Consider the following 15,912-nt stretch of genomic DNA (forward strand, 5'->3'; position numbering starts at 1 on the left):
TTGAAGTCTTGCGAAAGCCGTATAATGTTGTAAAAAGTTATTGATAAGGGTTCTGAAGTGATATCACGTCCAATGTAGATCGTCATCCGTGTGAGTGTACTGCCTGTATTTTGTGATGTCGAAGTAAGATGTTCATTCGATGTAATATTCTTCTGTCTGCAATTTGACGTTAATAATAATAATCCATGGTTACTCATTTTCAATCGAGTGGAAGCGCGCTGTCGGATAAGAACCTAGGGTGATGAATTTGGTCACGGAGAGAAACGTTTTTATTTAATGCCCATTTTAAACTGTGTCTGACTGACAATAAAAGATCTAGTAGAATGTTTCAGTCATTTCTCGTAAAAATCAAGTTATTAAATACGATATCATTTATGCGAAGTTATTCATGATTAATGCATTGTGCGATATTATACGTCGGTATTTCTAGTGAGGATTTTATTCCAGTTCTTTGTCGATGATAATTGTGGAGCTGGGAAACAGAGGTTAGTTTTGTGAATCAGGTTGGACCTGTCATTGAAGCCGGGATACAGAGCCCGAGGAGTGTTTTATATGAGTTGAGATGAGATGTGCGAATCAGGTTAGAGTCCTGTCATTGAAGCCGGGATATGATAACCCGAGGAATATTTTATAATGTTGAGAATGGAAAGAAATTCATAGAAATCCATAGCGGTATAATTGGCGACGCGTATAATTAGTGTGGGCATCTGGAAGCATATCTGTGCATTTTGTTGGTTAGAATATCGTATTTGTTTAATCATGTCGGCAGATTTTAAAGGGAGCATTTTGAGAAGTCAGTCAGGTAGAACGAACCGGGTGGTTTATGTAACTGCCAAGCGAGCATGGGGTGAGAGACCTAAGCGGACAGCGGGGATAATAACGGGAATAGGAGTGGAGTTGAGATTGTACTGTATTCTCGGCCAGGGGATATGTTAAAATGCTGGATTTAGTTGAAAATTCATAGCCGGTAATGATCTAAGTATTGTGAAATACTGTAATTGGGGACGTAATGAACATTTGAAACCATGAACTTCGAGTATAAGGAACAGAGTAACCCAATTTCAGGGTTGTCCAAAATATAGAGCGATGGTCGTGATTGATCGGTTTGTCTGCGAGGGGTGTGCAAAATTCAGTGATGACGAGATATGACATCGTAATTATATGGCGAGTTGTTTGGTTTGTACGTAGATTATTAGGATATCCAAGTGTTAAACGGTTAGGATTAGATTAGATTTTTAAGCATGATATCACGAGATGAGATATATAGCTGGACATGAATGATGTAACAAATTCTTTTCCAGCCAGATAAACATCGCAATATTGAATTCACATCACAGCTGCGTAGAAATTTGTGAGGAAACCAGAGTCCGCGGAGATGAAATTTGTTGTTTGTTAATATTTCGTTAAATCATTTAAATTTATTAAATTATTAAATTCAGTGAAACCGCATTTTGAAATAACTTTCATCAAGCGAATAACTTGGAGATGCATTCTGGAAATTTTAGTTTGTTGTCTGGGGAATATTAAAAATAAAGTAAAGATTAAAGGGACATATCCGAAGGAAATGGATTGTACTGCCACAAAGTTTGTGAGCATTGCTATTGTTGTAATTATTGAACTTTGATTGATTGAGCAGTGAATGTGCTGGGGATAGTAAAGTGGAAACTTTGGTCATCAACCGATGTAACTTAATTGTGTTTAGCCTTCAGCCTAGAAACTTGGATGGTCAGGGGGTCATCAACCTCAGTGACTTAGATTAGGGCCATATGCCATTGTAGCATCATTTCCTTGCGGTCATCATCCACTATGACTTTAAAGTAACTTAGAAGATTAGAGGTCGGTCCATGACATAGACGCAGGTCACATCGATTCAATTAAGGGTCCATGCCGTAGAACCACTGTGTGGCACACACCGATTGGACGGCCTTAATTATAACCAGAGTCCAGAGTTCGTGTTACGAGGGCTGGACCATAACGAATCACTATGATGGTACATGTGGTCTCACATGGAAGCCGAATTTAAGGATTTCCAGACTTTCCTTTCTTAAATGATTAATAATTGAGATAATGGTTTCTAGTAAGATTGCCCATCAGGCAGTTACCGGTACGTTAAAGTCTCACACCAGTGTTCTGACATTTATGTAAAAATGATTGTGGTGTCCAGTGGACGCAATTGACTATGACATCGTTGACATAGTAAATTACTTCATTTCCCTGAATAAATAGGAATCGTTTAAATAGACCTTTCATTCCAGTAGATAGATTAGAATTAATGAACCCTACCTTTACCTCAGCAAGTGACGAAGAACCCGAAACGTCCCAAGAGACAGATCTCATGAGCTTTGCTGATAGGTAAGGAAGGTAGGTATCCCTCAATATGGACCTAAAGGGTTCAATATATATATATATAAATTTGGTTATGCAGTATTTATCGATAGGACAGTTAATAACATAATATTTTAGAATGAAATATTGCTTCCCCCAAACTACCATTTCTCTCAGCGTGAATAAAATTATTTACAGCCTAGATTGTAGTGGCTCATTCCGCAACTTTACATACCGATTTTCATTAAATTCTCTTCAGCCGTTTTTTCGTGATGCGTGCACAGACAGACAGACAGACAGACAGACAGACAGACAGACAGACAGACAGACAGACAGACAGACAGACAGACAGACAGACAGACAGACAGACAGAAATTACGGAAAGGTATAAAGTGAATTTCTTTGTCACTGTGGACACGACCGGTACAGAAATATCATTCTTCTTAAATACTGAGCAATGTACAGACAAAACTCTTTTATATGTATAGATACAGTGCCAGGGAATGTGCACACTAAATAGTGCAGACCTTCATTTGGAAATTTATTGCGGTGAAATGGTACGTCGTATCGAAAAACGGATTACGCCACCAGACGACCTCTTTAGTCACCTATATTTTTGCCTGAAAGCATTTTGTCGCCTCTCGGCTATTTATACCATAGAAGGAGATGAATATTTCGATCCATGTCAAATTTCGTACGCTTTGCACAAGTTGAAACATTATTTTGCTAAATTAGCAGACAGCTACAGTCTTAAAACTTGGCACGCGTGTAGGCGATGAAGCTGCTTACAATTTTGGTTCTTTGAAGTTTTATCGTATCTCCATAGGCTGCACCTTAGGTTGCTTAAGGATCATAGATTAGGCTGAAATTTGAGTAGTGTTTCCACATTTTCATTCCGCTTTCCATACATTCAAGGCAGCTAGAATAATGAAAGTCGATCTACGTATGGCCAATGATCGTGCCAAGGAGCCTGCTGAATTTCGTGCATATGTCTTATGAGTGTGTGAATCAGTAAAAGTATATGTGGAAAATAAACAAAATTGAACAAAACCGGGAAAATATTCAATCTTAGGTAGAATAGATTGAGATTCAACAAAAAGGCATAAGACCAATCTGTGTCGTTGCGACGTAAAGCCAATAGAAATATATATATATATGAAATATTATTGGAGAGTGCTGCTGGAATTAAATATGACAGGGAAAACTGGAGTACCCGGAGAAAAATCTGTCCCGCCTCCGCTTTGTCCAGTACAAATCTCACACGGAGTGACCGGGATTTGAACCACGAACCCTGCGGTGAGAGGCAGGTGCGCTGCCGCCTGATTCACGAAGGCTACCTACACAGATTATACATTTTATTTGCTAGTCGCTTTACGTCGCATCGACACTGACAGGTCTTATGGCGACGATGGGATAGGAAAGGCCTAGGATTTGGAAGGAAGCGGCCGTGGCCGTAATTAAGGTACAGCCCCAGCATTTGCCTGGTGTGAAAATGGGAAACCAAGGAAAAACCATCTTCAGGGCTGCCGACGGTGGGATTCAAACCCACTATCTTCCCGATGTACACTCACAGTCGCGCGCCTCTAACCGCACGGCCAACTCGCCCGGTGATTATACATTCTGTGGTCGTAAACGTTGTCCTCATTGTTTTCAGATTGGAACTCGTGTGGTCTATAGAGGATGGTATGGATGATGTACAATAAATAATCAAATACTGTTTTTATTGTAGTTGTAATAACTGAGGCCACCTCTTGTCATTTCGACTCAGTTAACGTTTAACTCTTACGTTCCTCAGGCTGCCGAAACTAATTTTGAGTAATACATATATAAAATAACTGAAAAAGGAAACATAAGGTAACAGTGTTACACTTGAAAATTAAACTGTATGTTTTAAGAGTTTGATATTGTTACTATTTGTATTCATTTTCAAGTATTTTATAGATTTTATAGATTGCATATTAGGTTCGGAAGACGGAAGATCCTAACAGTTATATAATAAATTTTATGAAACAAAAATTATCGAATGGAACAATTAGATAAAAGGAAAATAGATTAGAAAATAAAGCCTCGGAGAAAGTCGATGAACTTTGCTACTTGAATAGTAAATTAACAAATGATGGGGGAAACAACAACTTAAAATACCAACTAGTTCAAGTTGTTCATGGATGTGAAATGTAGATAACTAGCTATATTACCCGGCGCTGCCCGGGCACTCTCTTGATATAATACCTGTTAATTATGTGTGAAGCGAATTTTTGTAGATTTCGTTATTGTGGCATTCACTGATAGTTCACCCCTTTTCCACTCCCTCCCATAGGAGTGTACACACAAAAATCTAAAATCTGGGCCATTTTGGACTTTTTTCACCCTTTCTCAACCCCACCCCCCCCCCCACTATACCGATCGGGGCTGAACTTGAACTTAAACGACAAGCGAAGTGTCCCTGTTCATCTCAGCGACCCCGAAATCATAGATTCGACCATATGTTTTATTTTTATATGCTACCCCCTCCCCACCATCAGCCATAGTGGTGGCTTACCCCCACAGTGTTCTGTTTTTAGACAGTTATATGTGTAGCAGATCTCTCATTGGTCTAGCCTACATTTTCGCACATGCCTACTTCGAACCGCAGGCTTGTTTATCACTGTAGAATCCTTGAGCTGACATTGCCATGGTTACGGCTGGTCATTTCCTCATTCGATTCCTAGAGCGAGGTAGTGTGATGAGAATACCTCCATCACGGTTGGTTTTAGCTCCTTATAACATAATTTTCGAGGCCCTTAGGGCCTTCCCGGTCTAGAAAGCCAAAATATTCGCCGAGGGGATTCGTCGTGCTGACCACACGACACCTCGTAATATGCAGGCCTTCAGGCTTAGCAGCGGTCGCTGGTAGGCCAAGGTCCTTCAAGGACTGTAGTGCCATGGGGTTTTTCTTAGGCCCTTAACGAGTTTTGTTCCTCAAATCGTGAGGCTTAAAATGAGTTTTGTCTCGTCCTTGTGCGACAAATTCGACTTTTATAGGCAAAGTTTTGATACCTTGGGTTACATTATTTCAATTTTCGTAGGGTTCTATAATTGTTTTGAAAATAAAATACAGCCCATGTTACAGGTAATGCAGCTTTCTATAGGTGAAAGAATTTTTAAAATTGGTTCAATAGTTTTTGAGTTTATCCATTACAAACCAATATATAAACATACAAACATTTTTCTCTTTGTAATATTAGTATAGAAAATAGCTGCAGAATAAAGAGAACACTTCAATGTGGCATAACAAGAGAATGATGAATGGGAGATGGTAGACCAAAAAGCAAATACTAGGATACTAAATTAAGTTAGTGGGAGGAGAACGTCTAAACTTAATATGGTCAGATGAAGCGATGAGTTGAAAGGCTATACCTTTATCATCCGGAACTACTTCGGGCTGTTTTGAAGGGAAATGTAAAGGGGGTAATAATAGCCCAGGTTAGGGAAGATGTTGGTTGGAATATGGAAGATGGGTTAACATGAAATGTTGGAGGAAATTATTTTGATGATTGCTAATTTAAACAGTGATGACGATAACAACGACAAAACATCCCCATTTAGGATCTAAAATCTATTTTTCGTGTGAAAAACTATGCTTTATTTCTCAGTATCCAGGACAACTGAAATTGGAAGACAAGGGGAAGGAGAATATATGAAACGAACATTACTGTAGGAGAAACTCGTCTATACCTCATACAACGCCTGTATCTGGTAACGCATCTGCCGCAGCCAGTAGCGGGTTACAATAGCAGGGATCTCATCTAAAATGCATTTCATATGCGAAATTGAAAAGCGGTGCCCATGTGTACTTTAATAACACTGGGTTATTTGAATGTGCTGAGCTGAACGGATTCATACCTTAAAGAAACACGAAACCTCGGCTCTTTGATATGATTCCTCCCTGCTGCGATCGATGTGTATTATTAACAATCGCATTTCAAGTTCCTTTTCATTTCAGTCCTGTATGAGCTCAACGCTTCCTCTACTCCTCCTTCAGAATGTTCCGACCCTCCTCTTCTTCTGTATTTTAGTTTTTCTTAGTGTAATATTCTTCTTTTATACTCCATTTCTCGTATAACCAAACCCCATGGCGCAACAGCCCTGGAAGGCCTTGGCCTACCAAAGAACCGCTGCTCAATCCGAAGGCCTCCAGATTGTGAGGTGTCGTGTGGTCAGCACGACGAATCTTCTCGGCCGTTATTCTTGGCTCTCTAGAACGGGACCGCCAACTTACCGTCAGATAGCTCCTCAGTTGTAATCACGTAGGCTGACTGGACATCGAGCCAGCCCTCATATGCAGGATACCCCTAACCTGATTGGGAATCGAGACCGGGACCTCCGGGTAAAAGGCAGGCAAGCTACCACTCCACCGTTGGGTCGGTCCCCTTTCTTGTATAATGTAATATTTCTGTTATTTTCTCTCCTCCTTTCTCACATCCTTATTATTTTCTTATAGTCGCTGCTTTCTCTTTCACGTGCGTGCGTGTGAGAATGTTTTCATTCCCCACCCTGAAGGAGTGGGGCGGGCCACCTGATGGGTTACGCCCTCCCTCTGGCCGTGAGCTTGGGCGGGTTGAGGAGATTTAATAGAAGAAGGAGAGGGGAAAGGAGATGTGTGATTAAGGAGTGGGGAGAATAGGCGCCTCTTGGCTAAGTTTTTTTTTACAAAAAAGAGATGACGTTTATTGAGCAGCTATACAATGCAAGATGTTAAATACAGTGCTTTACATGACTGTGTGACTGAAAAGATGGAGGGCTAGGAGGTGGTAAAATGAGAAGTTAACAAGGGAAGTGAGTATAAGATGGAAAAGGTCCTGGTTAGGTAAGGGAGGCATAAAGTAGTTGGGAGATGGTGGAGCTGTGAGATGAGGACGAAGCGATTGGGGAGATGGGACGGGCCGGTGACGGTTGCGTAGTGTGTGATTACGGTGCGATGGAAGTGGAGAAGAATGAGAGGGTTCAACCCTATGCCACAGATGTGGATGCCTTGGTTTATAATGCGCTGGACGTCGGTGTGTGTCGGCAGCTGGAGTCTCACCAGAAATGTGGGACCGTCGGAGTTACAGACGCGGGATGCTCTCTTGACAGGTACTCCGGCCTGGCGAAGGTCTCGTGTGATGGCAGCAGGCGCTATGTTGGGGTCCAGACCGCACAGAACACAGCTGTAAGTTGAGTTATGATCAGATGGCGGTGGTGGCGTAGATGGACGTGCCGCTTTTTCAGGAGGATCGGTAGAAGTTCCCTCGATAGATGGTGGTTGAGACGTTTCCTGGCGACGTGTCTGCAGGAGAGGAGATGGATGGAACGAGGTGGTAGTAGTAATAGAAGTCATGGGATAAAGTAGCGTAGACGTAGTGGTGATAGTGGGAGTATTCGTGGTAGGGACAGGTACGGTAGGTGAAATGTTGGGAGAGATAGGAACAGAGATGGGAGTAGTTGCGGTGGTGTTAGGGGTGCAACAAGAAGACGATGGAAGTGGGGGTGGTGTATATGGTGGAGGCGGGCGAACAGCAGGCGGTACAGGTTCTTGAGCGCTGATGTGTGCTGGTATAGATGATACACGATGACGTCTGCGCTGGATAACCACGCCGGTACCTCGGACGGAATGGCTAGTACTGGCAGAATGGAAATGAAGAAGAATCTCCGGTGCAGAACAGAGCCGTACTAGAGGCGAGTGACACTGAAGACACCGAGCAATGTCTACAACCGATAGAGCTGGGTCAACATCACTTACTAGGAGAGTAGACATGGCTGGCTGGGGAAGGCCGTCAACCCAACTTGGGGACAGCCGATATGCTAATAGATGTGGCGTCCTCCGGCCGATCAAAAATACAGGAAGAGACAAAGGAGCGATGAGGCCTCGTTCAGAGATCCAGACTGCTGTATCCTCTCTCTCTCTTTCACTTCTTCTCCCATTCTTTATCTTACGTCTTTCAATAAACTTCCTGGAGGTTTCAGAGTTATAGAGCGTCCAACTCATGATCTCAAGGTCGCATTTTCGGTTCTGTCTGAAGTAGTTGAATTCTGAAAGTAGGAAAAGGTCTTGGCACATCATACCGTTATTGATAGCATATTAAATAAACCTGGTCGCACCCGGCGTCACCTAAAACAATTAAAGTTCTCAGCTTTAGACACCCGTTAGACACCGTTCAGAAAGATTGCGCTTCTACTGTTAGATGGCAGTGCAATCAGAACGTCGCCACCTACATGTGACCACCTCACCAAGCCCTCTAGCCGTTAACTGAGGATATGCGAGTGTTATTTTTGTTCTTATGCCTAATACACTTCTACTTCAATAACTAATCTATTTCCTTTTATGTTATCTTGCTTCTGTCCTTTTTCTCCCCAAGACACTCGACTATCTAGAACATTCATTAGAAATTATTTTAATAAAATGCCGGGCTGAGTGGCTCAGACGGCTGAGATGCTGTCCTTCTGACCCCAACTTAGTAAGTTCAATTCTGGCTCATTCCGATGGTATATGAAGGTGTTCAAATACGCCAGCCTCGTGTCGGTACACATACTGGCTCCTAAGAGAACTCTCACGGGACAAAATTCCGGCACATCGTCATCTCAAAAAACCGTTAGTTAGTGGGACGTAAAGCAATTATTATTACTATTATTATTGGATTGGAATAGCGGCCACCTTTGTGAGAGCTGGCGACGATTTCACTCTGTTATTATTTTTTTTTTTTTTGCTAGGGGCTTTACGTCGCACCGACACAGATAGGTCTTATGGCGACGATGGGATGGGAAAGGCCTAGGAGTTGGAAGGAAGCGTCCGTGGGCTTAATTAAGGTACAGCCCCAGCATTTGCCTGGTGTGAAAATGGGAAACCACGGAATCACTCTGTTATCACGTCCTAATGATATGTTCCCACCAACTACTTTTGCGATTTAAGGAGACGCCGAGGTGTTGGAATTTTTCCCCAAGGTTTTTTTAATATTCCAGTTTTTCTACAGACACGAAGCTGACGTATTTGAGCATCTTCCAGTACCACTGGACTGAGCCGGAATCGATCCCGCCAACTTTAGCTCAGAAATCCAGGGTTCTGTGAAATATTTCAGCTTAGAAATTTGTTCAGTAGGGTTCTCTCATTTAGGGTTCGTCCGGCTCCATGGCTAAATGGTTAGCGTGCTGGCCTTTGGTCACAGGGGTCCCGGGTTCGATTCCCGGCAGGGTCGTGAATTTTAACCATAATTGGTTAATTTCGCTGGCACGGGGGCTGGGTGTATGTGGCGTCTTCATCATCATTTCATCCTCATCACGACACGCAAGTCGGGTGTCAAATCAAAAGATCTGCATCTGGCGAGCCGAACTTGCCCTCGGACACTCCCGGCACTAAAAGCCATACGCCACTTCATTTCACTTAGGGTTCAATATTGTGCGTTTCTCTCTATGTTACAGAAGTGGCATTTTACAAATAATTTAAATGCTCCTTAGCTTCCAGAGCACCAAGAATTTCTGAGAGAAAACTTCTGACACTTGGTGGCTGTTTATGATCGTTCCTAGATAGGGCAGGCCTATTTACTATTGTTAGTAGTAGTAGTAGTAGTAGTAGTAGTAGTAGTAGTAGTATAATGAGCCAATATCCTCTCTTAACATTTACCGGAATGGAAGAAAGGAAGAGGTCTGATCCTTCGAAGAAAATAGTTACCGGCAAAAGAACGGGAAGGGCCATGAAGGGCGTGACGTCGGAAGATTCCTCAGTCCTTTTACATCCCCCATCTTCGGAGTAGGAAGGAAAGAAGAGTTGACCAACAGAGTTCAGACTGGAAAGATGGAAGTGGGAGCCTATCTCAAGTAGAAACAATACCAGACTGAGCTAGAAGACCCGTGATTATAAAGCCATGTTCGTAAGTCGAAGGCCTCTGGGAGGTTATTCCTTTTAGTCACCACCTGCAACAGGCAGGGGATACCGTGGATTTATCCTACCACCCCTACCATGGAGGTATTTCTGTTGTCAATAGTAGTACTAAAAGTAATTTGCAATTGAGCTATGTTGTCTAAAATGGTGAGGTAATTGTATGCCTGTATACTTTATACGTTTTGCAAACAACTTCTAGCGGAGGTAGTAGAGCCGTGTTTGGTTCAACTTGAAGACATGGAAGTATGCATTTCCCCATGGTTTCCTCAGCCTCCACTATAAATGAGAATGGGCTTAATTCTTGCGTGCAAAGCTGGCCGTAAAGATGGCTAATTAGTCTCATCTAGTGTCGAGGTTACAACTAGCGGAAAAATGTACCTTCCGGTCGTGCAGAGGCATACATGGCCTGGCTTGGTTTTGCTTGAATAGACCTAAATCTTTCTATCTTAAACAATATTTCTTGGAGGATGTAGAGAATATATTGAATCACAAGTCTAACATCCTTGAAAATAACGTTAGAACTCTGACGTGATCACTGTTTACAATCCCTATTCTACTCGGTAGCAAGTAGGGATATTTAATGCATTTTGAACCACTTTCCCTGTAGTTCCTCTACAACTATGGATGGAGAAGCGTAGCATAATAATGAACTAGATGAGATACGGTCTAATTGATTTGCAAAACATCAGCTCGTCGCTGATAATCTAATCATACTAGCTACGTCCCCGCCCCAGATGTATTATGATAGACGAGGAGCAACTTGTACTACATTGCTCGCTGTGCCGGTTAATATTCCATTTGACACAAATGAAAATTATATTTATGTTACGAGGAAAACTTACTTCCAATAATCACGTGTGGTGGTAAAGGGAACGAGAACAATTGAATTTCTCTTCCGAATGGGACTCGGTCAGCGTTTATGACGTAATTAGCTTTCTGCAGGATGTGATTCTTCACAGGTCGGGACGTAATTTTATAGCAATATACAGGCAGGGGATGCGTTGCCCATTGTCGAGAAGTAGTTAACAGAAGATTAAAAACTGACTTCCGTTTTAAGTTTGCTGTGGCCGACACCTGCAGAGATAAAGTATTCTGGGGATTCCTAGCACAAAGCACATATCCTGCGCTATCTATGAGCAAAATATGAAACCAATTGGAGGAATGTAACTTGGTGATGGTCTAAATAAGGTTTATCACCAAATAAGGTACCTTTACCATATATTAGCCACCGGGCGAGTTGGCCGTGCGCGTAGAGGCGCGCGGCTGTGAGCTTGCATCCGGGAGATAGTAGGTTCGAATCCCACTATCGGCAGCCCTGAAGATGGTTTTCCGTGGTTTCCCATTTTCACACCAGGCAAATGCTGGGGCTGTACCTTAACTAAAGCCACGGCCGCTTCCTTCCCACTCCTAGGCCTTTCCTATCCCATCGTCGCCATAAGACCTATCTGAGTCGGTGCGACGTAAAGCCCCTAGCAATAAAAAAAAGCATATATTAGCCAACGGCCGTAGCCGTGTTGAAACACCGGATCGCTTGAGATCTCCGAAGTTAAGCAACATTGGGCGTGGTCAGGAGTTGGATGGGTTGCCACTCGCTGTTGGTGGGGGGTAAAGGAATGGAGGAGCGGAAAGGAACTGCCCACCCTACCGCACGTAAACTCCGGCTCAGGAACACCTCTGCGGAGGTTCGGACCTGCCTTCGGGCAGAATAACCCTTACCTACCATATATTAAAAAGTCCGTAAAATCTTGTAGAATTGTGATAAGAATTTCATCCTGTTTGTAGTTAAAACTTGACTTTTTGGGCTCATTTTTCTCATGATGATTTTTAAAGGACAATATTTTAACACATTAACTTTTGATCACTTACGAATACAAGCATTATGATGTAACATTCTGATTGTTTAGATAATATGTACACTTCGTCCTTTATATTACCTAAGGTAGCTGAAGATGACTCAAGGAAGCCGAAATATGTCCTAATTATGTAACGATTTCGCAATTTAAATATTGTGAATACATGTAGTTGTATTGTCTAGGTGGAAAAATATATTACACCTTTTCTATTTCATTGTAAACTGCCAATACGGAATCACGATGACATTTTGTCGTATACAAAGAGCATTAATGAAATCGCAACATCGATTGTATCCAGAAGCAAAACTTGGATGTTCGCTGTTACGGAAGTTTAGAATTCGTTTGCAATAATGATTTACAAGAACTCGTGACTAGACTATCGTAAGAAAAGCTGTTTATTCACTCGTCAGTAAAAATTTTGACTTACAGCACTTCGAGAAAATAAAATTAATTTCCTTCTTCAGTCATCAGTGTATTTATAAAACAGGCCTCCGAGTTTCTGTGGTAGCTTTATTATTTTATTGATGCTTGATAAGGCACACATTCTGACTTTTCCCCTTCTCCTTATATGTTCCAGGAACACTACTATCAGTCACAGTTTATTCTATGAGGAAGGCCACATCAAGAATAATAAAGTTAAATCAAAGATATTAAAATCTTTATTTTACATGTATCTTCATAAGATCAAGAATTCTACAAGGAAGTCCTTTTATGACCCACGATGTTAGATGGAGATGAGAGAAAACGACCAGGGACAATACAGCAAATAAAATATTATAATTCCTAATCTATAACATAAATAGGCCTAATATCACGATTGATCAAATGGTATAAAATGGCTAACCAGTTTTGTCCCAAATCTGAATCTGTACAATTTGTTTATTGTATAGTTATGTTCTGAGTTACAATGAATATTTTCAGGAAATAAACAAATTATATTATGGTCCAAAAGTTAAGAGCCTTAGCCTTTAGGTCCGAATGATACAATATAACCAACATATTTTGCACAATTTTATGGGAAAACATAATTTTATTTGTATTATGAAATTAGCGTAGGCTTTCTAATTACTTTTTTAATGTTCCAAATCACAGAAAGGATTTAATATTTTATTGAAGAAAGTATGTGTTTTGGACTAAGGTCCTTGGAAAGGAGCGATTTAATTAACCCTCGTGTTAAGGCATTTTCACTCCGAAACAAATGTCGGTTCTCAATGTTTTAATGTAACAATATTTTCTAAATAAATCGCAGGTCTATTTTGTTTCAAAATTATACGGACTCTCGATTTCTTCGACAAAATAGTGGTAATATATTGTTTTCACGAATAAAATTATAATATCATATTAAAGAAAACATATTTTCCAGTATAGAGAACGCATTTACTCATCGGTTGCAATTATTAACTTCAGTAATTCAGTATGTGTGACACATGTAAAACAGCAGCAGTTCGAGACGCTGTCAATGATCCTACCTCTCGGATTACCCTCGCCGAGCTAGCATAGTGTACCGCCCAGTTTTAATAAGCAATATTTGTGTTCATCGCTTTGTGTCGCTTGCATAACAGTTCACGAATGATTTCACAATACAGATCAGCATTAACAGTCTCCTCCAACAATTGCAGTCCAAACAATCCATTCCTCCCAATCGTTATCCAAACTTTGATTCGTTCGCACTTTGAATGTGTCATTTCAATAACTGAGGAATTTTCTCTGCTCACTTGTGTTCAGATGGAACACAGCTTAACTAGAAAAAGTAATTTGTGAAAACAAGACCCGTTGTTTTCACATTCCCTTAAAACAAATGCACACAGTCTTGCCGTGTCATCCTCGTTCAGTTCGCACACACGAATCAGTTTGACGACATAGTACCTCGTGTCTCATACCGCGAGGCATACTGGACTGACTGATACTTGGCTCCTTCTACCGAGCTCGATAGCTGCAGTCGCTTAAGTAATATCCAGGTACTCGGAAGATAGTGGGTTCAAACCCCACTGTCAGCAGTCCTGAAATGGGTTTTCCGTGGTTTCCCATTTTCATACCAGGCAAATTCTGGGTTTGTTTCTTATACATGACCATGGCCGCAAAGCAACTTGTAAGAAAGAGATAAATGACTCTCGTGCACATTGGCTGGTCATGTTCAGTATTTTTCACGTTCCTTGCTATCTATTCACTGAACTTCGACCATTCCGGCGTATCTGGACCTAAACATTTTCAAACGACCTTGCCCAAGCGACATAAAACTGGCCGCGACTGAATGCTGGTTTGTGTAAGAAGACTACACACTTTTTCAAGAATTTGACCCTGCGCTTTATTAAAGAAGGCTAGTCGACTTGATGCCTTCCTGTCTGTGCCTACGTCGACCGTTTTCTTCCAGCAGCATGTAAGTTATTAGGAACGTTCTGCCATTTGTTAAGTATAATTATTTAGAAGCTGGGGAAGGTCCGAGAATCAAGGAGTATCTAGCAGATAACAGTGTTCTTCCAAGATCAGAGGAAGTGTATACTCTCTGGTTTGACAGGTAGTAATCAAATATGGCTGTATGTAATGACATTACTAAGGATAAAAATCACATATAGTTTAAATGTGTTAATGGATTATCAACCCGCTAAGAACAGAATGTATTGCGGGGTAGAGTAAGCCTTCTCCAACAATTATTGGAGTGGCCATTTAGTCATTTAATTTTAGGATTACTAAAAGTTGATTGAACTTAATGTCAATGTCTGTAATTCCGGTGAGAAACAAAGAAAGTATGAAGTAAATTGGTCGAGTAGAACGGCCGGCCGGACTGGACAAATCTGTTCTTAGTAAATTACTTTAATGTATATGAAAATCCACAGCCTGTTTCCAGTCATTCGACCAGGTCAGGAATGGAATGAGTGAAGCCCCACCTAGCGACGAGGATAGGAATTGTGCCGACTGCCAAAGCCTGTCGCACTCCTCTGGGGCAATGATTAATGAATGACTGATGAAATGAAAGGATTTTGGAGAGTGTTGTGGGAATCAAATATGACAGGAAAAACCGGAGGACCGGGAGAAATACCTGTCTCGCCTCTGCTTTGTCCAGCACAAATCTCACATGGAGTGACCGGAATTTGAACCACGAAACCCAGCGGTGAGAGGCCGGCGCGCTGCCGCCTGAGCCACGGAGGCTACTTTATTTTAATATGTAGATTATTATTATTATTATTATTATTATTATTATTATTATTATTATTATTATTATTATTAGGAACTCTTTTTCGCTTTCTACTTCTACCGCATTTCACACATCTGTTGGGTCGCGGGTGCGAACTGTGTCGCACATGTGGACTTGGCCCTGTTTTACGGACGGATGCCCTTCCTGACGCAACCCTGTATGGAGGGATGTAATCATTATTGCGTGTGTCTGTGGTGGTTGGTAGTGTTTTGTATTAATATGAAGATGAAAGTGTTGGAACACCCAGTCCCCGGGTCAGAAGAATTAAACAGACTAGATTAAAATCCCCCACCCGACCGGGAATCTCTGAACCGAAGGCCTCAACACTGACAATTCAGACAATGAGTCGGACAAGGTGTTAACTTCCTCTTTTACTATTTTATTATAAGGTTTGCGAGAGGGTAGTGTATCGTAGCATTCCTGTAGAATGCCTAATTTAACTCACTACAAACAAGCCCTGGCATAAGTTATCTGAAATATCAACCGACTTGGCCGGTATTCAATCTCAGTACCATGAACACAAGGAGAAAGCCTCTTATCAACCTTGCTACCTGGTCTGCCAGTTTGTTTGAAACTTCTTATTTGAAAAGGATACGATCTCTTCAAAGGACTACTGAAGTAAGATATTGTGTTGAATTCCCGTTGTAGAC

This window comes from Anabrus simplex, chromosome 5, assembly GCF_040414725.1.
Source record: "Anabrus simplex isolate iqAnaSimp1 chromosome 5, ASM4041472v1, whole genome shotgun sequence".
NCBI lineage: Eukaryota > Metazoa > Arthropoda > Insecta > Orthoptera > Tettigoniidae > Anabrus > Anabrus simplex.